Source organism: Sminthopsis crassicaudata, chromosome 3, assembly GCF_048593235.1.
Source record: "Sminthopsis crassicaudata isolate SCR6 chromosome 3, ASM4859323v1, whole genome shotgun sequence".
Classification (NCBI taxonomy): domain Eukaryota; kingdom Metazoa; phylum Chordata; class Mammalia; order Dasyuromorphia; family Dasyuridae; genus Sminthopsis; species Sminthopsis crassicaudata.
This window is the reverse complement of record NC_133619.1, coordinates 452,872,323-452,896,236: the sequence shown is the minus strand read 5'-3', so window position 1 is coordinate 452,896,236 and position 23,914 is coordinate 452,872,323. Positions and strand designations below refer to the sequence as shown.

Genomic DNA, 23,914 nt, shown 5'->3' with positions numbered 1-23,914 from the left:
AGCTAAGGAAAAAGGATTAAAGTCCACCTAATTCTATTACACTTAGTTTTCATTATTTGTAGTATATTTCTCTTTCAAGAAAATAATGCTGACCTGATCAGCATTTTAGGCAAATCATTTAATCAGCAATGTGGAAGATGAACTAGAGTGGGGAGAGAGTATAGCTAGGGAGATCAATTAGATTATTGTAATAGTTCAACTGAGTGGTAAAGAGCACCTTAAATAGTATGGTAGCTGTATGTAGAGAGATGGGGCATATATAAGAGATGTTATGGAAATAGAAACAGTAAAATATATCAATTACCTGGGTATAAGGAGATGACAGAAAGTTAAGAACTAGGGAAAATGCTAAAATTGAATACCTGGGTGACAGTAATAATAGTTATGCCCACAACAAGGACAAGAAAGAGGTATGAGGGTGAGGTAAAGAATGAGTTCTGTTTTATAAATATTTAAAATATCCACATAGTATTTAGTCTGAACTATTGAAATATCTACCGTTGTAGATATGTGACTAGAATTCTGGAGAGGGACTACATATGGATGGAAGGATATGGGAGTCATCTGTATGAAGTGTCAGTCAAACACATGAGAGATGATGAAGTTTCCAAATAAGAAAACAGAGTGAGAAAAGGGCGCAGGATAGAAGTTTGGATTATACTTGCAGATAAGAGGAATTACATGGACTATTATCGTATTTCTTTAATCCCCAAATATTTTTTCCTCTAGGTAAAACATCACTGTTTCTTCAACTAATCCTACTATAACATGAGACTAATTAATTATCTTTGAATTTCTTGGCATATCCTGGTTTACATCTTTTCTGTTCTCCATGGCATGTGTAATCTGTATCACAAATTATCCTTATAAGCTATTTCATATTATTGCCTCATAAATTTCTTCAACTAGATTATAAATAATTTAAAAGAAGTTGCATCTTCTTGATCACTTTTCAACACAAGCTAGGTACTTAAGTACTCAGTGATTAATTGGCTAATTTGTTAAATGAGTCATTTAAATTGCCAAGAAGTCCCACAAGCATATTCTCTCTTGATCATCACATTGCTATGTTCTTTTTTTTTTTTTTTCATTCATGTTATTTTGAATAGACATCAACACAGGTGTCCATTTTCATTTAAAGTACTGTGCAGGTCCTTGTACAAAGATCTTATCCAATATTCAGAAAACAGTGTTTCACTGAAATTTGCCCAAACCTTTTTCCCTTTCCAAACCTCCTCTAATATGTTCTTTCATTCTCTTTGGCCACCTGACCTCCATGTTCTCTGTCTCAGTGCTGTCATTTTCCTAATAGATATGGAAAACTTGCATGGGTATAAGAAAGTAGCAAGTTAACAACAGAAACCTAATGCCCAAATGGCTACTATACAGGCAGAGAGTTAAGTTAGGGCAGAGATACATGAACATAAATGAGAAGAATATTAACAACGAAGGTTAATGATTATTTTGAGAGTCATACTTGATTAAGATGGTATGAGTGACAAATGAGTGTTTTCTACCACTAGTGTGTGTTAGTCAATAAATACCACAGATTTTTAGCGAGCCTATAAGCAAAGATATCTGATTTTTCTTTTTTTCTTTTTGGCTTATATTTTCTATCTCAAAACACTGGGAAAGTATTTCCAGTAATATATTGCTACTGATACTATTGTCAGAATCCCTTTCATTGTAATTATCAAGATAGACCAGTGATCTAACTAGAATTGGAATATCTAGAATGATCATGAAGCCTCTGAGATGTTTATAAATTACCAACATACCAAAAGTTATAACAATGCTTTCTTTTTAGGTCATGATTCTAGGTTTTATGATCTTTGTGGCTTCTTGTAGGGGGCCAAAAATGACATTTTAAGTATATGTTTGAAAAGAATGCATTTTAAATCATTATTTTAACCAGGAAATCTTTTGGGGATATCTTTATAACTAATGATATCATATTTATATTCCTTGTAGCCTAAATGTAGATAAAATTTAAATCCATGCTGGTAATAACTTATGAGATTATTCTCACAACAGGTTTTTTTTAAAGTCTTGTAGCCAATGAAGAAGATATATGTGCATTAAAAAACCCCAAACTATAAAATGAAAATTGGTTGCCCTACAACTATTTACTATGCCTGGAATCAAAGGCAATGTGAGATAGAGAAAAGAACATTGAATTTGGAATAAGAATAAAAACCCTGAGCTTGAATCCTGGCTCTGCCACTTATTGCTTGTGTAATCTTGGGGATTTAACCTTTGGAGACATCAGTTCTGTAATCTGTAGAAATGAAATAATAGTTAAATCATTGATTGAATATATTACAGTTTGAATCTCTTTTGTAGAGAGGGTGGAATAAATGTCCACTAAGCCTCCTTCCAGTTCTCCAATTCTGTGATTTTGTGATTTAGATGGCCTTTAATGTTGCTTTCAGATCTAAATCTAGAATTTAATTTTTTTTGCAAACAAAATTATTTCTCCTTCAACTACAAAATGATACCTGAAATTTTATAGGGTTGAAGATGCCATTTATAATGTTTAGCATGATGAATAAAGGAAAACTGAATAGGCATTTAACACTAATTGAATTTGTATATGAATAGATCTGAACTGAAATGTTTTGGATAATTAATGCAGAGGTAGAACATCTACCGTTTTTCTCACATTATACATATATCTCTAATCTATTACTAAATACAGATAAATTTGTAAGTATGTAGTATTATAAAAATGTAATAACACCCACATAAAAATTCATAGCAACTTTATTTTTGGTTCCATGTGATGAGGAGAGGGCTGAAGAAGAGCAGTGCAAAACAACAACAACAAAAAACAGATTAAAGTAGAAAATAGGACAATCTCCTGCTACTGTCAACATTATGCTATTCATAAAGATACAACATCACCAACAATCCTGAACCTGACCAGAGGAAGAAAGTGTAAGAAAAAGGACAAATTAATCCAAGTTATATGAACATGGGCAAGTCATTTAATATCTCTGAAGCTCACACAGTTAGCACTTTAGTGCAAACTCTTATCACCTCTCATATAGATTATTGATAGACCAATCTGATTGTTCTCCCTGCCTCAAATCTCTCCCTACCCTATAGAATTCATCCTCATTATTACTGTGATTTTTTTTTAACACTAGCCTGACCATGTCACTATTCTACTCAATCAAGACCAGTAATTTTCTGTTATCTCTAAGATCAGATATAAATTCCTCTGTTTAGCTTTTAAAATTGAAAAATCTTTTAAAATTCTCTAACTGCTAATACTCTCCCTAGGAAATTACCTAGTATTTAAGTTCTTTGTGTATAGTTGCATTTATGGTGGCTTATATATGTCCTAGTTATGCTAATTTATATTGCTTATGTTTATATGTGTATTAGTTAATTTCCCTATTAGAATATGAATTCAACAATCATTTATAAGGGATTGCTGTTTACCAGCCACTGTATTAAGTACTGTGAATACAAATACAAGTAAAAAGACAGTTCTTGTCCTCAAGGAGCTTGAATTCTATTGTGGGGAAGACAACATATTAAAAGAAGATGAAAAGCTGAGAGTAGAGGGAAATATAGATAATACCTAGGTAACTATGGAAGTGAAATTCAAGAGGTAATTAATATTATCAGAAGCCTTGATTATTAGTAACAATAATTCTGAGTAAGTAGAGATAGAATTCTGACTGTGGTGATTTAAATGTGATTGAGAAGTGATCAAAATTTTCAATAAGTATCAACTTACACAAGAAGTAAAACAAAAATCCAGACAGACTCAAATTAAACATTAATAGCTAATTTAAAGTTGTTTTTATGCTTTCTCTAGAGCTGTATTTTTTCTCATACAGACTAATACTAATTCTAATAGGATACTTATTTCAGCTTTTCAGTTTATGTAATTTTTTTTTTTTTAAGGCTGGGGTTAAGTGACTTTCCCAGGGTCACACAGCTAGGAAGTATTAAGTGTCTGAGACCAGATTTGAACTCGGGTCCTCCTGAATTCAGGGCTGGTGCTCTATCCACTGCATCACCTAGCTGCCCCTATGTAATTATTTGTATATAATTATTTCTTTCCTGAAATTTACAAAAAAGGTAATCCCTCTCCACACAATTGTGCAAACAACTGATTTTAGAATATTTCTAGAGATCCTTTAATATGATCATATAAGGCAGAATCTTTAAATCAATTATCCAGTCTAAGGAAAAGAACTGTGACATGATAATTTGCTTATTGGATTTAGATACTAAGCATACAAACTTTTTCAGAGTTCTCATCTTTACCTTCATTGTTAATATTGACCAAATGTCCATATAATAAGCAGTGTTACTGGATAACACATTTACCTGCCAATTTATCCCCAATTCAAAATCCTCTGAACTGTTTCTTTGAACCCTTCTCTTCAGCTGAATGATGAATCATTTATATCACATCCACTGTCTTTAAGATCTTTCAGGGGATTAGAGTTCAAACATTTGCAGGAACTGGGAGAAGATCTAATTCTATATATGGTGACTTTGACCAAACTGGGACCACCCAGACATAATGAAGATAGAAGCTGAATATATGCCCCCAACATCTCTCCATTGGTAGACAAACTTTTACTCTTAGAGATTTACATTGGATTTCTTTCTTGCTCTCAGGCTTATCAAAATCTACTCTCCAACTTAGGAATTGAAGACTTACAATTAAGAGAATGCATAATATTTATTTTTAAAGGAGTTAGATCTGAAATTAAAAGTTTCAAATGGCCCACTGCTAAAACTTAAAAGGATATTAAATATAAACAGATGCTCCAAGATTATGATAATAGACTTTATTTCTTAACATTATTACTAATTAATATACTACCAACACATGTTACTAATAATAGATATTAATTAAAATATCAATGCTGATAGAATAAAATTATAGTTAATAATAATAACTACCTTTAATATAGTGCTTTATGTTTTGCCAAAATTTTTACTCATTATCTAATGTTTCATTTATAACAACCTTACCAGATCAGTACTATTATTTTGCCCATTTTACAGAAGAGAAAATCAAATCTGAGAGAAGTTAAGTAATCTATGTAGAGATACATAGTCAGTAATTTTTGAGGCAGGATTTGGTATTCCTGACCCCAACTCTAATGCTTCCTAACTATATAACTAATTGACTTGGGAATATCCTGTACATTAAAACAGTATAGTGACAGTGTTGTAGGTTGATTAGAGAATCAAAATCTTGAGGCAAGAAGGCCTGGGTTCAAGTTCTATCTCTGACACATACTTGGAAGTAATAAATCACAGAAGTTGCAGATACAGACCAGAACAACAACAAAAAAAGATAACACTGATAAATGGTTCAACATAAGAAACAGATATGATTTAATCAATGCAAATGACATTGAAGAAGATATATTTCTATATGCCTTTCCTTGCACTCTAAGGACCTTGAGACTAGATCTCTGATGTTGGAAGATGACCTCTTTAAGAGAAGGTACTTTCTTACTTTCTATTTGTATCACCAGCACTTAGCACAGTATTTAATAATGCTCATTCTTTCATTTCTTCTTAATTCCCTCACAACATTACTCATGGCTATAGATTGCCCATCTGGATTAATACAGTGCATATCCTCATGGAAAAGTTCTCTATGCAAATGAAGCTACAAGGCCAAAAGAAAAATAGAAAACAAAATAACTGGCTGGTTTTGCAAAACGGATGGTTCAGTGAGCTCTACCACTAGCCCCCCTCCAGGAGAACATGCAGTATCTTCCAAATCTTATTAAACTCTGGGGCCAATAGCTACTACAGGATGCAAGAACCAATACTGTGCTATACCTCACCTTGAATAGCTTTCCTACAAGTAGATTTTATTTGTACCCAGAAAAAAAAAATTAGGAAGGGCTAGTTTTTGGGAAAATTGGGCTTTAGGTGATGCTGTGGATAGAACAGTGGCATTAGAATCAGGAAGACCTGAGTTAAATATGACTTTATACACTTCTTAGCTATATGACCAGGACAAGTCACTGAATCACTGTGTGCCCAGTTTTGTAATCTGTAAAACAATAATGATAATAATAGTGCCTATCTACAACGTTTGTGAAGTTTAAATGAGATAACAATCATAAAATGCTTAGCATAGTGTTTGGCAGATAATTAGCACTACATAATTTTTAGCTTTTATTAATTATTATTAGTTAAAACCTTTTTTGTGCCTCTCTGCATCATGTTCTCCAACAAGTGAAAGATGAAAGCAGAGTGGCATGAACTGGTAGGAATTTACAAGAAACCATGATGAAATCATTTAGCACCAGTGTATGAGAGTTGGTAGAGGCGAAGAGAATGGAATGCAGAAAGACATAGTGAGACAAAGAAACTTCCAGCCCCAACACAAAATCAACTTCTGCTAATGAAGACAGGTATCTTAACACTAATCAGGGAGGCAAACAACATTTTTATTGGGTGCTATCTATTTTGGAGTTGGAGCTTTCCCTCATCCACATCACTTATCTCCCCCACCCTCCCATTTGCCTCTGTATGTTCTGGTGCCTCACTTCAGGATCAAAGCAAGTGTAGAAATAATAGGGAAACACTAAATTCAGGGAGTTTAGGGAAAGCACCTACAGCACCATGATATTATTCATGTAAATGTTTCTTTCACTATTACATCCCCTTTTTCCTTTTCTTCCCCAGATACTCCTTAATCAGAACTCAGTATTTCTGTTATATTTCAAATCTATCACTTTTAATTTAAATTTAAGATATTCATAATTTTCAGATTGGGATTGACTGGGACTGCCTATGGTCCCTAGAAAATTTTAATAGTCAGAAAACCATATGTAACTGAAGAACTGTATCTTGTATGCAAATTTTCTGTTGTTTTCATACTGAATACACCTGCTATTTTGATTATTTGTGAATTGAACAAATTTCATGGGATGCCCTGGGATCCAGATTATTATGTCATTATTTCTATAAGAAAATGCTTTTAGGGTTGCTGTCTGTCTTTTGGCTTAGATATGAGCTTTTGGAAAACAGTTTGTCCTTTAACAGATTGTGGTTGATAGAATACTCAGTTTCCAGTCAGAAATACCTGGGTTCAAATCCCACCTCAGAAATTTATTAGTTTTATGAAGTCATTTAACTTTTCTTGGTCTAGGTTTCCTGATCTAAAATCCAAGTGCTTGACTATGGACTCAAAGATTCTTTCAATTTCCAAATCAATGGTACTATGACAATAGCAGAATAAAACTTACAATTAAATGGGAATTAAAGACTGTAGGGAAATGATTACAACAATACTGCTGGATGTTTGCTGATTTGAGTTTTTCCCCCTTTCCCTGAATCAGGGTTAAAAGTCAAGAAAAAATTGCTATATGGATATGAAAAAAATACGTCCATATGCTGTAGCAGATGGATCAGAGGGGAGAGAAGGACAGTGTATTGCATCACTCAATTACCTCAGAGGTCAAAATCACTCTATCATTTTATCTAGTTAAATAACAACTACAGTATCACCAAAGTACACAGATATTATTCACCAACGCAGTTTTTGTTCACAGAACAGTAGTAGGGTATGGTGGAAGGAGTTGAAAAATAAGAAAGTGGCAAATCCAGAAAGGGAGGATAAAAGGTAAAAGAGATCAATCATTTAATCAAATGAAGAATGAATAATGTTAGTGCTATTGCTGAGGGTGAGTTAAAGGGAAGTTATATAATCAAGCAGACATCAGGTTCCATGGATCCTGACATGCTTTGGACAAATACAAGCCTTTCTTGCTGACTTGCAAGGTGTAAATGTATTCAGGCCCAAGCTCACTGTGTAAATTTAAATCAACATAGCATCATTTTGGTCCAGGGGCAGTCACAAAAAGAAAAGAGGAAAGTGTGGGGAGAACTGAGGAGAGTTGCTGGGAGAGCCTTTTCCACATGGTTCTATGGTTGCTATAGTAACTCCTTCTTTTGTTTGTACATATTCAGAACAGCTGTCTCCTTTGGAGACTGGCAATGATATTATGGCATTAGAGCTAAAGGTAAGATTCACTAGCTGTTCCATGGCCAGTAGTTTTCATAGATAACATTTCCTCCAATTATTTAACTGTATTTAGTTTTAGAAGTTCCTATGCTTTGTAAATCATTTTTGCTAAAAAGAAGGGAAACAGTACAATCAGGAAACTTAAAAAACAAAACAAAACAACAAACTTCTTTATCATTTGAATAATTAAACTCTGTGGTCAAACGATTCTGACGTTGAGAAATGGATCCCTACATCCATTATATGTGAGATAACCAAGTCTATTGTACATTTCCTAAGATGTACCTATTTCAAAAGGAGAAAAACATATATTCTAAATGCACACAAATCCTTATAATATTTTCTAAGTTCTGATTAATTCTTCTAGTTAGACTGTTCTCAGGTATACTCTTCACAAGGTTGAATGGTTGCCTGAAAACAAATTTAATGAATATTCATGTCATAAAAAATATTCACTGAGTTCCCATTACTTTTGCCTATGAGCTATCATTCTGGAAAGCCTTATTAGTATAGTAAAAAGAACATATATCTAGAGAGCCATTATCTAGGGAGGGAATTTTTACTTAAAAGAGTAAATACCCTGTTTTACTATAAATAGGATAGAAGTCTACCTGGGCCATAGGAAATAAACCCAAAGGGTTAGACTGACTAAAGCAAAACATGAGCAAATACAGACTGATTAGTCAAATTTTTAAAATATGCAAACTTAGGATGCAAATAAAGAACTCAGAAAACACAGCTGTTCTTAAAAACAAATCATCACACAACATAGATTGTAGTGTTTCTAAACTCTTGGGATGTTCAGGGAAAAATATTCAGAGAATATGAAGTAATAATCTAATATTGTAATGATTTTCCCTCATTGCTCTTGCTGGAGATTTCATCTGATTTTTTTTGAGTAAAAACTATGAGACAGTCAAACTAATTTATCAAGACACATAGTAATATTCATGGCCATATTTCCCATATATTTAATTGAATGTTCTCCCATCCTCAATCCCTATTCTTTACCTCTACCCTAGGATTTTCTTCATTCACTAGCAAGATTAAATGACTTGATTTACACAGCTAGTAAGCCTCATATCCAGGAATTGAACCTAGCTCTTCTGATTCCAAATCATGACACCATATTACTTATCTCCCATTAATTTTTCTCTTAACCAATTCAAGCTTAGTCTGGATGCTTTCAATAATCTTATTGTGATAGTTTTTGCATTTGCATCCAACTAGAAATATCTGTGTAGATTTGAATTTTTAAAATGTTAAAAACCATATTTCAGTGTTTTGTGAAACATATATTTAATAGAAATAAAAGACAGTATACTAACTCTCACAAAAGAAAGAGAGAAAGAGAAAGAGGACAGAGAAATAAAAAAAGAGAGAGAAAGACAGGAGAAGGAAAAGAGTGCAGGAGAGGGTAAGGAAGAGAGATAACATCTACTGTCAAAATCACTATATAATCAGAATGTATTTTTAATTATTCTAATTAGGAAAAAAATGATATTTATGGAATCCACAGTTACCAGTTTCAAAGTTTTTTAATTCTATGAGATTTTAACCATGTATATCCTGAACTAAAAAAGTTCATTGAAGTGCTTCACTCCAAAGTCAGTTGTATTTTTAATATGGTAACTAGTCTAACTTGGGGGGGAGGGGGAGAGAACCTTCCCAAACCTGAAGACAAAAATTTCCATTGAAAAAGTTCTATCACAACAAAGACATGTTTCTAATGTTAATATTTGTATAGTATCTAATTAAAACAAATAAAATAGTTATTTAGCCAGGATACTAGCCTCTTCTTTGTGTCTGGGGACTGATTCATTGGTTATATGTGTACATCTGGCCAATAAATTACTTATAATCAAAATTACAGATGGAAGATGGCCATGACAATGACCTTTGGTAGACATGAAGAAGCAGAAGACATAAAAAGGTATGTATTCTCACTATGAGGATCAGAATATAAAAATAAAAGAAGCAACATTATACTTTATTACATTTACATTATACTTCATAATATTGTGAAGTTAAATGAGCTTTGGTACTCAGATCTCATTAGCACTCTCTGTTTCAGATTGAAGGGAAAAGCTCAGAACGCTTCCTAAACCCTTTATTTAAGGAAGATGCCCAAGATAACCATATCCTCATTGTTCCCTTAGATGCATTCCTCTAAGCCTCTCTACCATAGGCCTTGGGTATTCCCTATTCCCCCTTCCTAGTTTTTTAGATTCTTTTTTTGTGAGTTGTATTCTCCTAATAAAATTTAAACTCTTTAATGTCAAGGACTTTATTTTTCCCTATTTGTATCCCCAAGTGCTTAGCACAGTACTTAGCATAAAGTAGGCACTTCACAAATGTGTATTGACTGAGTGACAATTGTACATTCTCTGTTCTTGCCAAGTTGAACTTGAGATATTGGCATATGGTATACAGTTAGTAGGACAACTGAGATTAGATTATGAAAGAAAACAGGGTTTTTAGAGGGGTTGTCGAGGAGACCCATTTGAATATATATAATTAAAATAAGTCAAGTATTTCTTACCAGAATTTGGAGGCTAAAAAAAAAATTAGTACTGAGGTCTGTAATATGTGTCCTAAAAGAAGTATTGATAAAATAGATAGATAGCATAAGAAGGAAATCAGGAAATTAGAATTCTTTAAAATCCTCTTTTGGAATTTATTACACAGACTGAAGAGAGAAAAAGGTGAAATTCAGCACCAGTCATTTCTGCTCTAGAAATATGAAAGCTAATCTCTTCACATTTACATCTGTAATTATTGTTCCATCCAATTCAATGGTCATGTCTTGTGGCTAGACGGTAGTTAGCTTTCCTTAAAAATAAAATTTCATCATCATTGTTGGCTTATTTTCAAAACAATGTTAATTTTTGAAGCAAAATTTAATTTTTATTAGCTATTTGAAATATTTTAGGGAATGCGTGTTATACTAAATTTCTTTTAATTTTTCTATAGAGTCTGATTCTTACTACACTGTCCCTTTTCATTTAACGACTATTTACATGTCATCTGTCAAAAGTACTTCTGCTGCTTATGATTTCAGAGTCCAGATTGGGTCTTATGGCTAAGAACAGGGGAAGAAATAAGAGGCATATCACTTGGTGATAAAATGAATTTACTCTTAAGTAACTAGAACATTTTACTGACATCCAATATGATGAATGAAAGATAAAAATGCTCATTTTCATTTCCTTTTTTATTGGGAACTTAATAATCAACAATTATCAAAATTTTGTTATTAACATTTTAATATTAAAAAAGACAGGAAAATTAATTTGCTCCTGGAGATGCTTTTTGGATTTACCATTCTAAAAATAATTGGGGAATATATACCAATGACCACATCTTATATATATATATATTCTCTTTGACCCAGTGATACTGCTATTAGCATCTCCCAAGAAGGGCAACAAAGGGCAAGAACTTATGGGTACAAAAATATTTTTAGAACTTTAGTGTTGTCTTATATTTTACTCCCTAGCATGTATTCTTTGATCAAGTAACACTGGCCTGTTGGCTGTTTGTGAATAAAGTACTTCCTCTCTTAGCTACAGGAATTTTCTCTGGTTCTTCTGTGTATCTCTTGAGCTTAGAACTGGCACATGGTAGAAGTATAATCTTTATTGATTATAGCACCTTTACATTTATTTTAATGAAGTATAAAAGTTAAGGAAGTAGAAAAAAGTAAATGAGTTCTATTATCAGGGGCGCATTCTAATCTTTCATACTTTTTTTTTTTTAACAGAGTAGTTACATATAAATTGGATGATTGAGTCCAAATGCATGACAAAAATTATATGAAAAAGCAATTAAAAGCAGAAAAAAAGGGAGAAAGGAGAAAACTAAGGATAATTTCTTTACAATGTGAGACTTTATAGTTATCCAAATGGATATATTTACTATTACTGACATCAGCATAAAATGCTACTATATCACTATATGGCAATTTTTTTTTCTAATAAACATGGTCAAAGTGATGGCATCAGCAAGCATTTATTAAGTGTCTTCTTTGTGCAAAACACTAAGTACAAAAAGACAAGTGTCAAATAGTTGCTTCCCTCAAGGATCTTTTACTTGGAATATTAAATTACATAACACGTATAAACACACACATATACATATATACACATACTTGCAGTCACTTGCTATCTACCAAATAATTACAATCGCGAGTTAATATGGAGGAAGGGTGGAACTAATAGCTAAGGCATAGAAAAGGTTTCATGTGGCAATATGAGCATTAAGTTTTGATGGAAACAAAGGACTTTAAGAGGTATAGGTTGGGAAGGAATGTTACATAATTGGGGAAAAGCCAATGTTGTCACAGAGATGTGAGATGGTATATCATGTGTGGAAGAATACAAGGGTCAGCTATTCCCCACAGAATGCAAGAAGGTGAATGTATGATAAAGTGGGAAATGTAGGTTGGGACCAGATTGTTGAAAGTTAATCAGAGCTCTTAAATATTTTATCAATTCCAATTGATGAAATTACCAACCACAATTCCAGAGGATTGATAATGAAACATGCTACCCACCTCTTACCAGAGAAGCAATGGATTCAGCATGCAGAAAGATAAATATATTTTAGGATATATCCAATTAGGGATAAACACACCTCATTAGTAGGACTGGGGAAAGGTAGGAAAGAATGAAACAATTAAATTACAAAAAGTAAAATAAAATATATTTTAAAAAATTTTGTGAAAAATTTTTAAAAAACCAAAGAGAAGGTAATTTATTTGATCCTAAAAATAACAGGAGACTACTGGAATTTACTGAAATTTTGAAAGGATCTGATATGTCATTGATTTCAACTTTCTAATTTTATTAATGAGGAAATTGAGGAAAAGACTTGTCTGGAATCACATAGCTATTAAGTGTCTGAGATGATTCAAAACCACACCTTCCTAACTCCATGCCCAGCATCTTAGCTCTCTAGCATTCTGTCTGTCTATGTTATCCTTCACTGAAACTAATCTGTAAATCCACAGTTATCTGTTAAATACCATGAAGAATACAAAGCAGAATAAGAGAAAGCCCTTAGCCTCAGTGAACTTGACATCTAATCAGGGAAATAAAACACAAACACATGAAAAGTTATATAAGAGCTCAATACATGAGATGTCACAAAATAGCACAAGATTAATTGTCAAATGGATGGTACAGGCAGTAAATGTCCAGAGGCAGCAAATATATCAAATTAATATGACTTTTATTCCTTTTGAATTTAAATGCATTGTGAATTTATTCAGATATAGGCTTAGGATTTCTAAAATGGGCAAGGAAATGCTTTAGCACAAATTCTAATCTTTAATTTTTTTTAGTAGGGTCACAATAAATTTTGTACCTTTTGACCAATAGATAACTGTGCTTTTAAATGTCCCAAACCAATGTAAACAAAGCATTATTATGGAATTAAAAGCAGCATGGGATTTAAAGTATCTATGTAACTATCAAAAATAATGCAAAACTAATTTTAACCTTTTTTAAATATGAACTCAAGGAGTTAGGTTGTATGTCACATTTTTACATGACGAAGATGGCTGTTCAAGTAAAATCATGTTGCTTAGAATCATAGAATTTTATAGCTGAACAGGGTCTAAGTTAGGCATTATATTATAAATGAGGAAACTGAGTCCCCATAATTTTTCTAGCTTGCTGAAGATCATACTATTAATAGGGAACAAAGTACGAACACAAACCCCAGTACTCTGCCTCTAAATCATTGTACTATATCATATTGCCACTCCAAAAGCATCTCTTCTTTCATTGTGAAAATTCTAAGAAAATATAATTTCAATTCTCATTTTTTGAAGAAGTCAAAATAAAGTTTGGGGTCTTTTTTCCTTTCACTGATTTGACTAGAAATCAATATGTTGATCCAGTCTGTGAAAAAAATAAAGAATTAAATTATAATCTAGGCATCAGGAACATTGAAAAGGAAAATATTATAAATTAGTGATAAAGAAAAGAGGTACCAAATTGATATATTTTTTTAAAACATAAAGACAATAAATTTAATTAGGGCAGATATCTCAGTCTATGTTTTCTAAATGTATCAAGGAGATTAATATTTTACCCCATTATAAAATGACGCATTCATCTAAGGAAGGGGATGGGAAGAACAAAGGGAGAAAAAATTTTGGAACTCAAGGTTTTTTAAGGGTGAATGTTGAAAACTATCTACGCATATATTTTGAAAATAAAAAGCTTTAAAAATAAAATGAGGCATTTTCAAAGTTTTTACCCATCAAATTCAGGGAAATAATATTGATTTTTCAAATTTAACTTTTAGCTTAAAGTTATATAGCACTATCTGGTCTCTAAAATATTTAACATATATTATTTTATTTGATCATCATACAACCTTAGGGAGTAAGTGCTAATATTATCCCCATTTCATTGATGAGGAACCTGCTTAGCTACACAGACACTATATGTCTGAGCTAGGCAATGAAATGTGACTTCCTTAACTCAAAGCATAGGCCTCTGACCATTATTATCAATAGAAAATTAATTAAAAATAGATATTTTGTTGTGTTGTATGAATATGTATTCCCTATGTATGATAAGATTCTCCAGGTATTCTTATTTGTCAGTGACACGGTGTTGGCTGCATCAAGTTCCAAAGCAATGCACAGGCAATATGACACCTATGATACCCAAGAACTGGCTTAGAATTAGAAAGACTTGCAATTATGTCCTGCTTCATACATATACCCCTTGCTTCTCTTTGGGCAAATCACTCAATCCCCAAGTGTTAGAGTATCTGACAAGGATCTCTAAGACTATAAATTGCAGAGTATTTATTGCTTTCCATTTAAATGTAGAGGGTAAATAGCAGATCTAATTAAAAAGTACAGTTGGATGGACAGCCTACACAATTGTTTCAAAGACATATGTATTTTCTCATGATATTCATGTATGTGATTACTGTAGCTACTGAAGAATTAAAAGTACAGGTAATTCCAAAAGGCAATGGAGAAGTACATGGTAGGTAGGAGTAGCAATGACATGATTAATGAAGAAATACGTAGAAGATACATAAAGAAAGCTTATCCATACACATTGGCTTTAAAAAGCTTTCTCTGCCCTCTCAAACTCTTTTTAAAGCTAAAATATCCTGAATTTAGAACAGTTATCTGCTAGGCATTTCTACTTGGATATGCCATTGGCTCCTCAAACTCACTGTGACTCAAACTGTATTTATTATCTCTTGAAATCCTGGCTTTTCCCTTTCTTGCTAACTTATCCATTTCTGTTGATCCTGTCACTATTCACCCAGTAACTCAGGCTTAAAACCCTGAAGGCATTTTTGATCCTTTCCTCTCTTTCTCTTTCACTTTCAAAATCCAATTAGTTTCCAAGGTCTAGTGATTTTATTAAAATAATACTTCTTGTGACTATATTCTCTTTTCAACTTCTCTACTTTTCTCTCATGAGTCTAGTTTAAGTCCTCATCTTTCGTTGCCTAGACCATTATAACAGCACTTAATTAATCTTTTCTTTCTTTCTTTCTTTCTTTCTTTCTTTCTTTCTTTCTTTCTTTCTTTCTTTCTTTCTTTCTTTCCTTCCTTCCTTCCTTCCTTCCTTCCTTCCTTCCTTCCTTCCTTCCTTCCTTCCTTCCTTCCTTTCTTTCTTTCTTTCTTTCTTTCTTTCTTTCTTTCTTTCTTTCTTTCTTTCTTTCTTTCTTTCTTTCTTTCTTTCTTTCTTTCTTTCTTTCTTCCTTTCTTTCTTTCTTTCTTTCTTTCTTTCCTGAGACAATTGCCTAGGGTCACACAGGTAGGAAGTATTAGGTGTCTGAGGTCACATTTGAACTCAGGTCCTCCTGACTTCAGGACTACTGCACCATCTAGTTGCTCCTTTAATTAAATCTTTATTCTACTTCATTTTATATTGAATCTAGTATTTGTATCACTGCCTAAATTTGTCAGCTCACAGCTGATTACATCACTTCTCCATTCAAAAACCCTGTCATTTCCCATTGTCTGCTGAATAAAGTATAAACTCCTGATCCTAGCATTCAATGACCCATACAGTATGATTCTGACTTCTTGCCTTATTTCATGCTATCTTCCCTCCCTTGTTCACTCTGCTGTAGAACAGAGATTGGCAAACTGTGACCTGATGATCAAATTCAGCCTGGGACCTGATTTTTACAAAAAAAAAAAAAAAAAATTCTTAGGTGTGAGGACCAAGTTAGCACCCTGGATACCTTAGAATTAGCCCAAGTCAGGATAAACAAAAATCTTTGGTCTTTATTCTTGGTCTTTAGGGGTAGAAGTCAAGGGAATGGACGCAGGATCTTCATGACCTTCCTTCTCCTCATCTATTGCCAAAGTGATTCTGGCTTGTCTTACTCTACCCCCTAATCCCTCCTACAATTCTTTGTATACACCAAAAGATTGATCACAGAATAGTGGGAAGGGCCATTTTCCAAGCTTAAGCTAATAGAGTATTGTCCAATGGGTAATTAGCCTTAAGTGCTCTGTTGTCTGAATCCAGTGTCCTTTACACTTAGGTACAAAAAGAGGTTCTGGTGGACTAGATTTAGCATTCAGATTGCTGATTGCTGCTCTAGATAAAATGTCTTATTTGTTCTTGTCTTGGTCTCTTACATCCCCATACCTTTGTTCACTCTGTCCCTAATCCTCAAATGTAACAACATTGTCTCTCACTGCTTCTCCATTTGTCAATCTCTTCTTGCCTGTAGGGTCCAAATTAGAAGCTAAAACCTCCATGAATTCCTCTACTATTCCTCACTCCTCCAATGAAAGTGATCTTTCTTTCTTTAGATTACTTCCTGGCATTGCACTGGACTTCTTTATATCTATCATTATAGCCCTTATATTATGATGTTAGATGAATGCCTTTCCCTTCTATTAGATTGCAAGTTCCTTGAGAGAACTTTCTTGCATCTATGTTTATGTTCTTTTAGTCTAGTACAGTACTTTGCAAATAAAAGGTGCTTAAATATTAAATTTCACATATTATAATCATATAATACTTTCCAATCTATTTTCAGCCATAACTTCATTCCTAGACTTTAAAAAGTACTCTAGCCCAACCAAGTTCTTCCTCACTGAGTCTTTAGATATGGGGAAAATGATACCTGATTTTCTAACTGTGAAAATTGAAAATAATTTTGAAGTAAAATGTTATGGGTAAAATATTTCATAGTGCAAAACCAGAAATGTATATAACTACCCTGTATAAAAACTCTAGGGTTTTTGAAACCAAAACTGTACTTATTCTTTAATTTTCATAGGCTTATGTACTTAGAACTGGAATGACTCTTAGAAACCATCATTTAACCTTTCTATTTTGGAAATGGGGAACAGACCCAGAGAGGTTAAGTGTTACTACTGACTTTATTGAAAAAAAAAACCACCAATAGCATAGACCCTGATAACACTATTACATAGGTAATAAAGTTCATTTTTGTTTCCTAATAGGCCAATAGCAAAATGTTCTTGAACTCTTATATGCAGTATTACAAAACTGACTTGTATTCTGTACAAAAATTAAAAGGAAGTAATATAGACAACAAAAGATATTAAGTACATGCTACTTGAGAGGAGAAAACAAAGTTATAACAGCTTCTCACATATGCTTGGACTGTACAATTTCCAAATTTTTAATACAGTTGTTTTAGGAAAAACAAGTTTTGTTTCTAAATTACAAAGCCATAAAAAGAAATATGCTGCCCTAAACATAAATATTTTGAATTAAATAAAATTTAAGATTTGCACATCCATATTTTAAAAATGTATTCTATATTAAGATGAAATGAATTTAAATGCAGTTTGTTTAGTTCAGTGAAAATTATTTGGTTCATTGCAATACAATTCTCAATGGATTACAAAATTATTTTTTGTGAAGGCTCTATTGTGTTGAGAAAGAACTGTTAAATAATGGTCAGTTCCTGATTTTGAAGAAATATTATCACAAGGCAATTAGGATTAGAGGGAAAAAAGTAGCTCATAAAAATATTCAGTATCATTATTAGAATCCTGAGATTACAACAAGGAACTCAATGAAATAAAATAGGAATTGGTACCCTGAGAAACTGAGGGGAAATAGTTATAATCTCTTAGTCCTGAAGCACCTATCTACAACCTGGATACAGGGGAGGGGCTTGGTATCTGCTATCATAAAACAAGGCAGATAATTTACTTTTGCTTTGGAGGGAAAATAAGGAATGGAGGGAAATTGGCCATAGGAAGGATAACTCTCTTCATAAGTCTAATGGGCTATGGATTTTGTTAGCTGAATTTAATTCGTGTACATCAAGTCCCTTTTTATCTTCCTCTTCTTTGCTCCCCTTACTCCTCCTACATACCTTTCACATATCCCTTCTAGTCTCTGGCCCTCTCTATTAGTAAACTTCCTGCCTTTCTGCCGTGGAGCTTTCATTTCCTTCCCTTTCTTTTTTTTTCCTCTGACAGTCTTTTCTCCCTTTTTCTCCTTTCCCACCTATTTTTTTTTTTTTTTATTCTCCCAAGCCCTAAAGTCTGAATTACTTTCTTGACTGAATTTGAATCATGTTGAGAGTCCTAGGAGGAGGTGGTAGGAATCCCAGCAGAGCTGCCTCAGTAAGCTAGAGCAGAATTCTGGGGAAGGCTATGATTCTCACTGAATCATCACCAGCATGATAATCTCCCCTGGTCATGTTCTTTTCTTTTCTCACTAAGGCAGCCACAAAACATAGAAAACCGAAGTGTTTTGCCTCTAGCTAAGCCATAAATGAATAGTTCAAAGATGAAAATCTCAGAGTCTCTGATTGTTAATGCTATCTTCTATGTGCCAGATCATGCTCAAGTTGAACAATAATAGAGACTGAAAAGGGTAGAGAATTCGTCTAAATCAATCCATAGTTTATGAGGTAGTAATGCCAATCTAATTAATGCTGTGTGATAGCTGTTCAAAAACAAAGGGCAAGGTCAAAGTAATTATTAAAAGTAAACATAAAGGTGAAGCTAAGATAATTTTTAAGTGGAAGAGAATAATTTGATCATGGCACATCGTTCCAATACTATTATGCCTGTTATAACAAATAATTTAGTAAAGTTGATGAATTGCTTTAATTTATTTTTTAACGACAAGGAAGTTGATACTATCTTAGGAAGTTCCCTTGACAAATATCATAACTCACATTGATATAGTGCTTTAAAGCACTATACATACATTATGTCATTGGAAATCAATAAGGCCAATCTGAGTAGAAATCATTTCTACTATATCTATTTCAAGAAATTTTGAATTGGGTGTGTCCTCCAAGTTTATAAAGCCCTCATTTTACCAAGGCATAAGGAATAAAATCCACCTCACTATAATTTCAGCATCAAACTAGGTCATCTTTCTAAATGCCATCCTGGTTCAATATAGAAAGGCTTATCATCAGCAACAAGCTGGTAAATTGATGAATTGTTTGAACATTCTATAAAACAATCTATACATATTTAAAAATGTAAAACATTCACCATCTAGAAAACAATGTAAATTGCCTAATGTATCCTGGTCTTACAGAGCCCTCTCCTGCTTCTTCAGGAAGGATTATAAATGGTGGAATAGTAGAAAAGGGAGTAGCAGGTACTCTTAAAGCAATACAATTTTAGACCCTCTATCACTATTAATTTCACTGTTGGTATGTTAAATATGAGATCTTTGTTCAATGGCCAAATATATAGATGGACAAGATATTAAAGGACTTGAATCAAATCAGTCTGGAGACATGGTAGACTGGGACAATACATAATTAAAAAAATAAAATCTATTTAACATATTAATAGAAAACAATGATAAAGGTACATCTTATTTACATATATATTCTTCTGATAAAGTAGTGACAATGGAAAGGAGAATGGTGGGCAGTAGTAGGCTGCAATAAATTTCCAGAGAGGAATCAGGCAAGAGAGGAGATCTGGAGGATGTCAAAATAGAATAGAAGAATGACTGGCACAAAGTAGGAAAAAAAAAACAAAACCAAACAAATAGCTTGCCTGTGTGCACCGATGGTAATGGCATAAAGTCAAGAGATTTAGCAAAAAGCCCACAGATTATTGGATAGATCCCTGTTGGAAGACTGAGAGGCCAAGGGCCAGAATTGCATTTGGACACAAGGCATGATTGAGATTTAATTTGGCCTACTGGAGGGAGCACTGGTATTCACACTGATAAAGTCACAGATCCATCAAAAAAGAGGCAGATAACAAAGAGCATTATGACTCAGGCTGAATTTTAAAAGAACAATGTCCTGGGAACTCTTTTATTAGCCAATGATTTGTTCATGAAGGAATCCCATCTTTGTTCAATCTCTTAAAGACATACTCTGGGTATAAAGAAATTTTTATCATGTGATAGTCTTACAGTGGGCTAGTGTCAGCATTTCTGGCTAGGTGTATGTGAGTTAGAGGTGCTACGTAAAAAGCACTAAATTTAGAATAAATGGACTTGAATATTCATATCTTAGCACTGTCACCTACTACCCATGTGATCTTGGACAAGTCACAACTTCTCTTGCCTTCATATTTCTCATTTATAAAATAAAAGTATTGGACTTTTAACCAACCCCCTTTCTGGCTCTAAATTAATGATTATATGTTTATATGTCTTACTGGATCCTAAATGAGTGTGAAAGAAGTGAGTATGCACCAAAGACATATAGACTTTTAACAAGTCCATTTCTTAAGTGGGGTCTAATCTTTAGGTTATGAGTCCAAAATTTTAAGGAAATTAAATGTGTTTAGGAAAAGTAATGATGGCATCTGGGTCACAAAAGGACTGTGCTAGAATCAGTGCTAGAATCAGAAGGTCAACAGATTAAGTACTGCACAATCTAAGTTCAAAGCCAGGAGATAAATAAAGATTTATTAGATCTAGAGACTATATTGGAAAACAGAATTTTCATTAATAAGCAACAGTTGAAAAACCAAGGGAGATCTACAAAATATAAGGTAAAAAAAACATGAAAGAGTGTTGTATTTTGTTTATGATCATTTTTTTCCACTCAAATTTTCAGGACAAGGTAATGTAACTGCATGCCAGATGGCATCTTAACCATGCCTACCCACTCAACTGAAGATATCAGACACATTGTCTTTCTAATACTAGGGATGTGGGAGTGGATCACTAGACATGTGTGAATAGGTTTCCTTATCAAATTGTGTTCTAGAAAGCTAATACTTTTAATGAATATTCTCAATATTCCCATTATAAATTCTTAGTCTGCTGAAGAATTAGTAAAATAATCAACCCAAAAGTAATCTTTCTCTTGTTAGGTGTTGGTCTGCTTTGGTCTCTGGAAAGTGGGCACTAAGGGATAGGGGGAATGAAGTGGAACTGCTGGCACCTTAGCTACAAGAGTAAGGAGAGTTTATTTAATTATAGCAGTCCAAAGTGTATTTCAGTACTCAAATAGGTCTTGCTTGCATTAATATGGATTCAGGTGTTCCCATATATAGTGCAGATTGCCATTTGAAACAATGGAAAGAAAAATCAGAAGGCCATGGTTCAAATGATACCTCTTGTATATATTGCTATATTAGTGATCTTTGGCAAGCTACTTCACCTCCTTTGGTCAAAGTTTCCTTAATTGAAAAATAAAAGGCTTGGACGAGAATTAATGGCCTTCAAAGTCTCTTCATCCACTAGGTCTATGATCTCACTAATTCATAACTACATCATTCAACAGAAACTACTCTTCAATATTGTTATTGATCTCTTAATTACCAAATCCAAAGGCTTTAAAAAATCCTCATCTTTGACTTTTTAGCAGCATTTGGTAATTGCTGATCACCTTCTGATTCTGGATATTCTTTCCTCTCTGCTTTTTGACCTTTCACTAACATGGCTTACCTTCTAATGGTCTTATCCTTCTTAGTTTCTTATGGTGAATCATAATATTATGTTCTGCCCAAATGTTTTGTCTTTAGCTCTCTGGATAACTTATTTCTTTGAAATTTTATAAGTTTCTATGGGTTTAATTATCACTGTTGTATAGATAACCCCAAGATCTATATATTCAGTTTTGCCTTTTTTCTGAACTCTAGATTTATAACTAATTGCTTTTTGGGCTTCCAAAATATCAATGGATATTTGAATGCAGGCTCTTCAAAACATCATTCATTATTCCTCTTCTTCTTCCTCCTCTTGTTCTTTCTTCCTTCTTTTGTCTTTTTTTTCTCATCCTTTTCTCAGGTCAGTTTTTAGATAAAATGAGGTATTCCCAAGTTATTGAACATTTACTAATAGGAAATTATTTTGTCCTAATACAGCAAGGATATGGTCTCCTCTTTTCTATCTAGAACCATGTCTAATCAGCAGGTCTTCAATGTATGGTGATTGATATGGTCTTGGGGACCTGCCAAGGCAGATAGGCACACACCTTACAGGGATAGAGCTTTTTATGCTCCCTAGATGACCAGGAAGCTTCATCACGAAAGTTAAGTCCAAGCAAGTATCAAGACAACTTTATCTTCTTTTAGATAAAGCCTCTTCATTTTGTGGGTGAGAAGAAAAAAAGTTACAGCAGGGAAACTCTGGTCTTGTCATAGGGGCCAACCTATTTTCCAGATAATTCCATGTCATTCTCTTCATCCCATCTTCTATCCAACGAGCTCTATTTACTGTTCCCTGTATTTGTCATTCCATTTTTACTTTTTTTGGCTTTAAACAGGCTGGCCCTCATTTTTATCATTCTCTCCCTCTGTACTTTCATCTGTTAATATCACTAGATCCCTTTGAAGAAGACTTATCTCAAGTACTGTATCCTTCATGATACTTTCCCCCAATTCTTCCAACTATTGGTGTTTTATTAGCTCTAAATATGTTTTAAAATCTACTTATCTGTGTTTGCTATTTTGTTCTTAGTAGAGTGCCAGCATCTTTCATTGTTCAATTAATTCATTAAATATTTATAATGTTCCAGTCACTTTTTTAGGTATTAGGCCTAAGAGACAAAAATGGAACAATTTCTGCTCTTAAGGAGCTTATATTCATTCAATCAGAGAAAGTAATATGTACACAGAGAAGTAGTGTGTAAAAAACAGGGAGCAATTGTTGAATTTTCTTTCAGTATCTCTACCACCTAGCACAGTACCAGAAACATAGTGAGCGATTGTTTAACATGTAGTTGTAAATTGATTCAATCTAGTCAAATCTTCTCAATCTATTTAAATCTTGTTATATATTCTCCCATGAGATTCTACCTCCTGGAAAGTTCTCCTAGTCTATTAACATTTCTTGGCAAACAGTGACATCAGATCTCCATTATCCTGGATTTTATCAAATGACTGAATTATCATTCCTCTCCCAACTCCTCCATTGTCTTGTCCAACATCTTCTTGGTGATATCTTCTATATAACTTTTTGTATGCAAGTCATCATTTGGAATACCACCAAAAAGATCTAGGCTTCAAACAACTGAAGATTATGACAGTCTTTGCCTTGGACATTAGTTTATCCTATAACAATCTATGTAGAAAGACTGAGCAGGATGGTAGTGAATTATGTGCCTTTTGGTTTTGCTTTTTTAAGTACTACACTTGCTTCACCATCCATGTCAAGATCCACTCCTTCATAAAAACTTCCTCCAAAGCTTCCCAAACCCTTCGGTACTGCTGCTCCAATCTGAGATACTGTGTATTAAAATCCCTCAATAGCTACACTTACAGTCTGAGGTCACAGACAACATCCACAATCAGTGTAATCTTAGCTTCAATGTTAGCAAAGCACATCATTAACAACCAAAACATTAATCAATTGCAAATTTTCTGAGAATGGAAAACTAGAAAACACAAATACAGAATGAATGAGAATTAAAAAAGATAAAACCATTCCAAAGTGCTACTTCTATAACTTCCTGGCA

At 33.3% G+C, this 23,914-nt stretch overlaps 1 protein-coding gene across 5 annotated transcripts in view; it reads right to left on the bottom strand.

Moving 5' to 3' along the window:
- KCNH7 (potassium voltage-gated channel subfamily H member 7) overlaps positions 1–23,914 on the bottom strand; it is a 622,433-nt gene that overhangs the window by 532,093 nt on the left and 66,426 nt on the right. The gene's annotated exons all lie outside the window — the stretch shown is intronic.